This window comes from Lactuca serriola, chromosome 8 (assembly GCF_051521515.1).
Source record: "Lactuca serriola cultivar US96UC23 chromosome 8, Lser_US96UC23_V15, whole genome shotgun sequence".
Taxonomy (NCBI): Eukaryota; Viridiplantae; Streptophyta; class Magnoliopsida; order Asterales; family Asteraceae; genus Lactuca; species Lactuca serriola.
In genome coordinates, this window is record NC_136415.1 from 75,874,349 (window position 1) to 75,883,004 (window position 8,656).

At 33.8% G+C, this 8,656-nt stretch overlaps 1 long non-coding RNA gene across 1 annotated transcript; it reads right to left on the bottom strand.

Moving 5' to 3' along the window:
- Positions 1–4,595: 4,595 nt before the first annotated feature.
- Positions 4,596–6,362, bottom strand: LOC145069916 (uncharacterized). The gene is made up of 3 exons (XR_013689732.1): positions 5,667–6,362; positions 5,038–5,126; positions 4,596–4,938 (listed from the first exon to the last, which is right to left on the bottom strand). It is a non-coding gene; the product is annotated as an uncharacterized LOC145069916 (long non-coding RNA).
- Between the last annotated feature and the right edge of the window lie 2,294 nt (positions 6,363–8,656).

The following is an 8,656-nucleotide window of genomic DNA, read 5'->3' on the forward strand; positions in this document are numbered from 1 at the left end:
ACATCCGACGTCCGTTTTCGCCTATCTTTTTATTGTTTCACTACTATTAACGAGATATTCGATTCTTGTTTAGATTGTTTCGGCTAAAAACCGATCGATCTCAAATCGAGTATTCGGACTGTATACTGCTAAGCTGAAACTTAGAAAAATCATAACTTCCTCATACGAAGTCAGATTTGGACGTTCTTTTTATGCACGCTCACGGTTTAACGAAATCTACGACTTTCGTTTAGATCGCTAAGGTTAAATATCACTCTAACATAAATTCACTATTTACGTCGTGCTTTATAGTGCCGGTTCTGTCGCGAAACTTCGACAGGTCATAACTTCTTCGTTATAACTCGGATTTTGGCGTTCTTTATATGAACGGAAACCTTGTAACATATACTATAACTTAGTTAAGATTATTCATTCTAAATAATATTTCATTAAAAATTCATTTTTGACGTCTATCGTCTCTAAATTGACTAGCCTGGATCTACGGACATTACATCTTTCACTGTTGGTGTAGGGATTTGTCCTACCTTGTTTTTATCCATAATGGGTGGCGATATTCTCCGTTTGTTCGAATGCCAAATACTCCATCTTGCCTTTCCTTCAACATTTTTGTGCTATCATGTTTTTTTGCCCATTGTTATTTGTATGGCTCATGTGAATTCTCTTATGGTGATCAAAACATCTTGCTCTTGAATTTGGAGAGCTTTTGTTTTTGCTAGCATTTTGATTTCTTTGTTGCTATCCGCCTCCAGCTTGTTGCTTTCCCTTCTACTTGCTTGTTTTTCACCTTTTTACATTCTTCATTGTCTTGTATGATTTTCTTCCTGGGAGTTGGTGTTGTGTTTCTTTGGTGACATGTGATGTTATCAAGATTACCAATTTCATTTTCTTGGTTGTGATCTTGCTCTATCTTTCCTTCTTCCCTTTTTTGTTGGGATTGTTACCACTCCCAACATGGTGTAGAATTTGATCACTCCATGTATTGTAGACGCTATGACCCTGAACTTGTGAATTTCCGACCTTCCTACTATCATATTGTATGGCGATGACGCGTTGTATGTTACAAACCTAATTGTCCGGGTGCCATTTCTGCCATTATTGTAATCCGCTAGCGTCAACGAAAAAGTGATCGTACCTTCTGGCGGTTCAATCTTCATTTGCACTTGACTTAGGAGCTATCTGTAAAAGTGTTTATACATGACATCCATAGAACTACTGCTATCCATGTATATGTTGTTTACGTACTTCTTCCTTATGAACCCCCGAATGACTACTGGTTTATCTCTGTAATGGTTGTTATTGTGGTAGTCCCATTCATCAAATGTAATTTTGTCTCCATTCCAGTCCTGGATAGCTTCTAGATGTTTTGGTTGTCAAAACATGAATATTTCACTTTTTCCGAAGCTCTTGACTTTGGGTTTTGTGGGGGCGATGATTTCTAGTTGCTTGGACGTACTAGAGTCCTCTTATCAGGTCATTAGCAGCCCGACTTGAATTTTGTTCTCCAAATCTCTCCTGAGCATGGTGTTTTTAATAATATCGTGCCCGGTAGATTCATGAACTCGCAATATTTGCTTTGCTCCTTACTACTTGGTTAACCCCCAATTTTTTCCTACTATTCCTCTTGCCCTCACATATTGCTGCCACTTCATTCATTCCCCCATTTCTTGATGGTAAGTAGCTTCAACCTTGTTGCATGAAAAAGGTATGGCTAATTGGACTGAAGGGCGAGTTTGACGATGGGCTTGAGGTTTGCTGATTGTCTTGCATATTTATTACGGATGACACCAATGTTGCTACGTAGCCTCCTAGTTTGGTAGTTATCGGGCCGTATCCTCTCCTAATGCTACAACAGGAAGGTACACTGCAAAAGTAGACAAATGCTAGGTTAGAAAGTGATACCGTTGGAAGGACCCTGATATTGCTCTTTGATGCCTAAGTTAGATGTCAATTGTAAGTGTTGCGACATTGCTTGTTATTAGAAAAGTTCTAACTTTACAAGTGTGTCGTGGTCTTTATATACAAATGAAAGTCTGAGTTCCTGCTTTATTGACCAGGCTACGCTTTTATCCAAAGGTTGCAAGGGTAGTACCTTTCAATATAATAATATTATCTTTTCCATGTTTCCTGGGATGTTGCATAAGTATTTTCACATATGATTTCCTTGCTATAAAATATTGCCTTGCTGAGTTGATTTTAGTCAACCTGGTAAGTTATGAGCTAACCATGTTGATTAAACCTTCCTTAATGTTGTATTGTCGCTTTTATATATGGTTTAACTCAAATACACCATTAATTCGGAATCCTCATTTCCTTAAACTAATCAATTTAGGTCGAAAGACCTAGAAAAACAAGCTAACCTAAATATTCTTGACTCCAATAAAACAACAACCACGGACCACCATTCAACAACTAAAGATCAAGATATTATTCACTTGCAAGCCTATTCAATAAGGGATCTCACATACATACTTTTAAAATACAAATATAGATATGGTCTTTTTGCACATGCATGTAAATAAATTCCGACAAATGAAGTATGTTATTTAACGTCATATTTCACATTAGTATACCTATGATAATAACTTACCTGAATATTTGTGGTTACTCGAAGATTAGTGATCTTTACATATCGGTTATAACTTTTATATATATATATATATATATATATATATATATATATATATATATATATATATATATATAACCTTCTTAAGGGTATATAAGATTGTGTACCCTAATTCTTAAAACTACGTAGTTTTGTTTAATGATTCCATTATTTGCTTAATTTTTTCATTTTTTTTTTCTGGTTTACATCGATTCCTTCCCATGATTATCAACTTCTTTGAACAGAATACTTCCAGTATCAACGTTTTGAAGAAAGAAAACTAATTTCAAACTTATCTATGATGCTCCAATTCAACAAAATTCAACAAAAAGCAATCGGCATGTGGCTCACCGTGTTCTACTCAATCAATCTTTCCCCTACTTGGTCAAGGTTACGAATCAAAATATTTTTGAAAATGAGGTTTCCTAACGAGAACCTGGTTCAATTTTTCTAGTAAGTAGTAATCTACAAAATAATCATTGCTTGTAGGAATTTAACTTGACCAAATCTGCAAAACAAAAAAAGCTATCGGGTTTGTTTTAGATTGTTTTTTTTCACATTAGGTTAGTGAAGGTTTTTTGATATTAGGTTGCTTTTGGAAAATCATGTGCAAGATTTTATTTATTTGCAAATGTAGTAAAGGATACCCACCAGGTGTTCGACAAAATGCCATCTCGTATATTTTAATAGTTTTTTTTCTTCATTTTTGATATGAATCAAGTTATGTATTTTCCTCTCTATTCGAAATTCCCCAACCTCACTCTCTCACCATCTCATCTATTTTAACAGTTATTTTCATTTTTGATACTCTTGTTTCATTGTTTCATAGTCAATTTTGAAAAATAAAAAGGTTATGTTATGTGCAGCTCACAACCTTGGAGACAAGCCCTGTTATCTGCTTTCATCAACAAAAGAGGTCAATAATGCATAGGTCTAATTTCATATGTATTCCAGTTACTCTCATGTTTTATGTTTTTCACATCAATTTGTGTTAGTCATTTTGTAAAATAATTTTATTCCATTTTCCAGTTAGTGTTTTACTAGCACGCCTCTTAGGAAAATAAACTTCAATGATCATGGTAAGAAAATATATGTTTGTTGGGTTAATGTGAGAAATTAAAACCTATTTTTGTTGATTTATTTATTATAGAATCTTACTTTTGTTTCTTAAACATCTTCAATAACACGGGTTTCTTTGATTTTAGTAAATCTTTCATGATTTCTACCATTAGATTGTTGATTTATTTGTTGTATGAATTGCTGCTTTTTAGCTAACTAAATACGTTGTTTATGGGATAGAAGACTTATAGGTGTTTGTTGTTTGTCAGAGTTACCAGGGAATACTGGAGGATTACTTATTACTTTAGTAATGCTAAGATGGTCATGGTTTTCAGGAAATCATATTAATGCTCAAGGGGAACTTGTAACATTTGTAGGAAGAAGTGAATTCAATTGAGATTTTTTGCTGAAGAAATGGTGGGAATACCTTAAGAATTAGAAGAGTTGTAGGAACTCTAGAAAAAGTTTGGGTTTTGGTATAGTGAATGGACAATGTACATGTTCACAAAAAATGTATAGAACCCAAGTGTTTTTTTTTTTTTTTTTTTTTTTGGATTGAGCTGAAATAGCAACTTACTTTTCATTTTTATCCGCGATAATAATGTATTTATCATTTTTAATGAAAATTAGCAATCGAGATTTTGCTCTTTTGTTCATAAAGTTTGTGAGTTGAACTTCCATATCCTTAAGTTTCTAAGGCTTGTTTTTTAGGTTTGTTCTTGGGGATTACATACCATCTTTTGGACAGGGGCAAAATCATCCAACAAGGTGAAAAAAGCATCAAACTTATGTGTAGATTAACCCAAAACTAACCAAAAATTAAAGATTTCAGTTTAACATCTATTAAAACATCATCGAGTTTGCAACAGAAATAACAATTTACATTTATTAGTAGAATTAGCAACCAACTTTTCATTTTATAGCCAAAATATTACGGTACTTATCTTTTTTATAGCCAAATTTTCTGATAAAGTGGCATACACACAAAGATTTGAATGCCTATACAAATTTGATGACTATATAAAGCTAAGACCTATACAAATTTCATGTAAAAGCTTGTAAATATATATCAATAATCAAATGCCTATAAACTTGATGTTGTATAATATGACAAGCTGATGCCAACTGTAATAAAATTTGCTCTGGTATCAGAGCTTCCCACTCCTATGGAGGTTCAATAGTTGAAGCTTCATTTAAATTTACCAAAATCTCCATTTTCACTTCTTGAGGTATTCCTATGACATCCTTCCATTCTCTATAATTGTGTCAAGAAACTGTAAACATGACAAAATAAACAAATAAATAAAAATCCAATATGTTTTACTTTCTAAAAATTAATGCAATTGACACGAATTATACAACCACATTTCAACCTGTTCAAGAAATATCACCTACGCATAAGTATGACCCTCGTAGTAAATTATATTTCAGCCCTCAAGGTTTATGATCTTCTATCCCGAAGCTGCATCACAGAACACAAATAAAATTTAAAAAAAAAGTATTTGACAAGATGATAACACATGCAATCAAAGAGTTCACAATAAATGGATCAATTTTTAACACTTACATTGCTTTTGGGACCCTCATTCTCAATCTCGTCTCTTTAAAATACATAAATACCCCTATAAGGTCTATAAAATGCATACCCAATAAGGCATAAAATCATTTTGGCTAAATAATATGTGTGCTTTTTTAATCAAAATCTATGTCATTACTCTGCATCTGGTTTCCCGTGAAAAGAAGCAGGAGCAGGTCACCGTACATGATTGATAGGAAATTAGGAATTGGTCAATTTGAACATAATATTTAAGCAATAATACAGACATTTTGAGTTCACAGGAAGTGTTGAACATCAAAACATACTTTAATATGCATAATATGTTAGCAATTTTGATAGAATTCTTCCTTGTAGCAATTTTATTTCCAATTATAATAGACTATTTATTAAATTTTGATGATAAAAATGATGAATAAATTTAATGATAATTATGATCTATTATACCCTTTATGTGCTATTTCTGCCTGTTGTGTAAATAAATCAGTCGCCACTTCACTCGAAATACCCATTTCAGCCATTTTTCATATCACCCTATGTAGGCATTATATCGAACACCTGGTGGATGGGCTGCATATACTACAATTGCAAGTGAAACTGAAACCCCAAAATGTGAATCGAAATCACACGACCTAGAAAACCTAAAAATCTAGATCGAATTTAGTTATCAATCTGAGAAACTTAAAAATGGAGAAACTTTAGTAAGATATGAAAAAAAATCTTTGATTGTTGCTGAGATTTAGATAACAATCAGAGAAACATAAAAATGAAGAAACTTTGTGAACACAATTAAATTGACGAACCTAGATGTTGAACCTGAGAAATAAAACGAAAAACTTGTTCTACATGGTCGTTCTCTCCCTCGGTGCTAATGAAATTGTTAAATGTTGTTGGCTCATGGTCGGCATGAACATCGAAGATCATAAAACTCAAACCAAAGAACGGTGTGTAATCAGTTTTTTTTGGATGTACGTTAACTAGACTGATTAGCTTTTTCATGAAATTTAGGTAGAGGTCCAGAAGGAAAGTGGCAAAATCCAATTTTGATCGAGGGATGGGGGTCGATCGTACGCATGGAGATTAGAGAGGCAAAGTAAAAAAGGTTATGAAGTTGTTTGCTGTCGAAACGACGTAGTATAATATTCGGGTACCTAATCTTTTATATATATATATATATATATATATATATATATATATATATATATATATATATATATATATATAAAACTTAATTTATGTTAGATACAGTTTTTTTCTTCATAGTACATGCATCATAATTAAACATAAAAAACACACCTAGACAAGCTTCAAATACGACATTAAAAAGTAGAAACTACATAGTAACTTAGGACTGGATTCTAAAAGGGAGCCGCAGCACCTTTCACATACACTCGTGGCTATCAATAGTGCTTCTTGTATAAATCGTAACGTTTAGCAACAAATGCAGGTCGCGGATATCGCTTCTGTGGTTCTAATGGCTGTGGACGCATGGAAAGTTCATCAAGTACCCCTCTTTGCCTCGGTTCCGAGCGTGAAGAATGATTCACATGCTCAAGAAAACCCAAGGCTTCGTTGATATTGTTTGTTGAAGTTGAAAGAGGATGATTTGTCAGAAGTGGTCCGGCACTCTGCCAAGATTTATTAGGACCATAAATGTTCCCTGTCCTAACATGGCCATCTACTGCAAAGCCCGGTCCAAACTGCATCGGATGGGCTTCAGCTGAATGGTAACCGTGGACAGCGCCTGAAGGATGATACTTATTTGGGCTAGAGAAGTGGCTAGTTTTTGTGGACCAATTTCTATTATTGTGGAATTTGGGTGGGACTGAGTTCTCATAGTTGAGCCCGTGGTTTGGGTCGTAGCCCGAATTTTGACTACTCGACATGGTTGGGGAATAAACGTATTCCTTCAGGAGCTCGATTTTTGAAGGGGAACCAACAAAGTCCTTGCACCCAGTAGCCGGGCCACGAACCCGCTCAATTTTCTTGCTCTCAACTGCATATTGGTTAACGGGGCTTTTCGTCGCATGTTCATAACCACCTCCTCGGGCTGGAATGTTGTTGTGGTTAGAGTAGCCTTTCGTCACGTAGGTCTTACCTTCCATTCTTAGTTCGATGCAAAGATTGTGTGTTTAACTGCTTGCTCGATTTGGCTACGTTTGTGGGTGAATAACCGAGAAGGATGTAGTGTGTTATATAAGTATAACTTGACATTAAGCGATTTCTCGTGTTGCACACGGTTTCCATTAAGATTCTTTTTGAGGGTTCTAAGAATCGAATTCTAGTCCTAGGTCTTTTGATACAAGTGGAACATATTCCTACCTAAAGGGTTTGTGATGGAAGTCGGTTTGTATAGCAATCATTGAATACAGATACTAATTTTGACGTTTTGATTACATATTCCCCAACACTATTTGAGATCTTTCCGTATGTTTTAAGTAACGTCTTGGATAAAGACCATCTAAGCTACGTTTAGGTTACATGGGACTTGTAGTCTTGTACAAGACGAGATTTTTAGAGCTATATTTTACATGATGAGGATTTTGGTGTGTATTCACTTTGCACAAATAAGAGATCCTGAAAAAAGTCTTACTGTCACATCTTTTTTAAATCTAGCAAAAATTACATTTTTGTTTTATTAACATCGGCTGCATAACAATAACATACCGCATTTAAAGCAATATTATAAATAACTCCTACGCTTCAAATTATATGACATGTGTATGTATGTGTGAATTGTGATTGTGTGTATTCTTTGGATAGGTTCGAATGTTTATCTAAATATGACGGATAAATATTTTAATATACATACAAACATATAATATATATACATTATTTTGAGATAGATTGGAATATATATCTCCTTTTTAACTATAAATTTTTCTAAAAATGCTTATTCTTTTAGAGCGTAATATTCTTTTCACACTTTCATAAAAATGTTGGAAGATGTTCTTTTGGTGAAGGATGTGAGATCTCATTTGGATCTTACAAGCTTCCTTCTGGTGGTGTTACAAGGTGAAATAGGTTTCTTTCAATTAAAGTAACATTTTTATTTGGAGACTTGTTCTTAATATGTTCTTAATTAAAGAATTGAAGTCTATGATGTATTCGTGTTGTGGTGATGTGAAGGATGACATCAATCATTTGTTCATAAAATTTTAGGGGGTCAAATATTCTCTCTTGGTTTCATTCATACGAATACACACACACACACACACACACATATATATATATATATATATATATATATATATATATATATATATAGGATAATACATATGGGCCTACATACAACCATATAGGGCTAACATCTAAATGGGCTAATATACAAATACACTAATACACCCCTGCATTTGGAGGGATAGATAAGGATCAAACACTCAAACTGGATCTAAAATCATAGAATAGCGAATGAGGAAGACCTTTCATGAAGATGT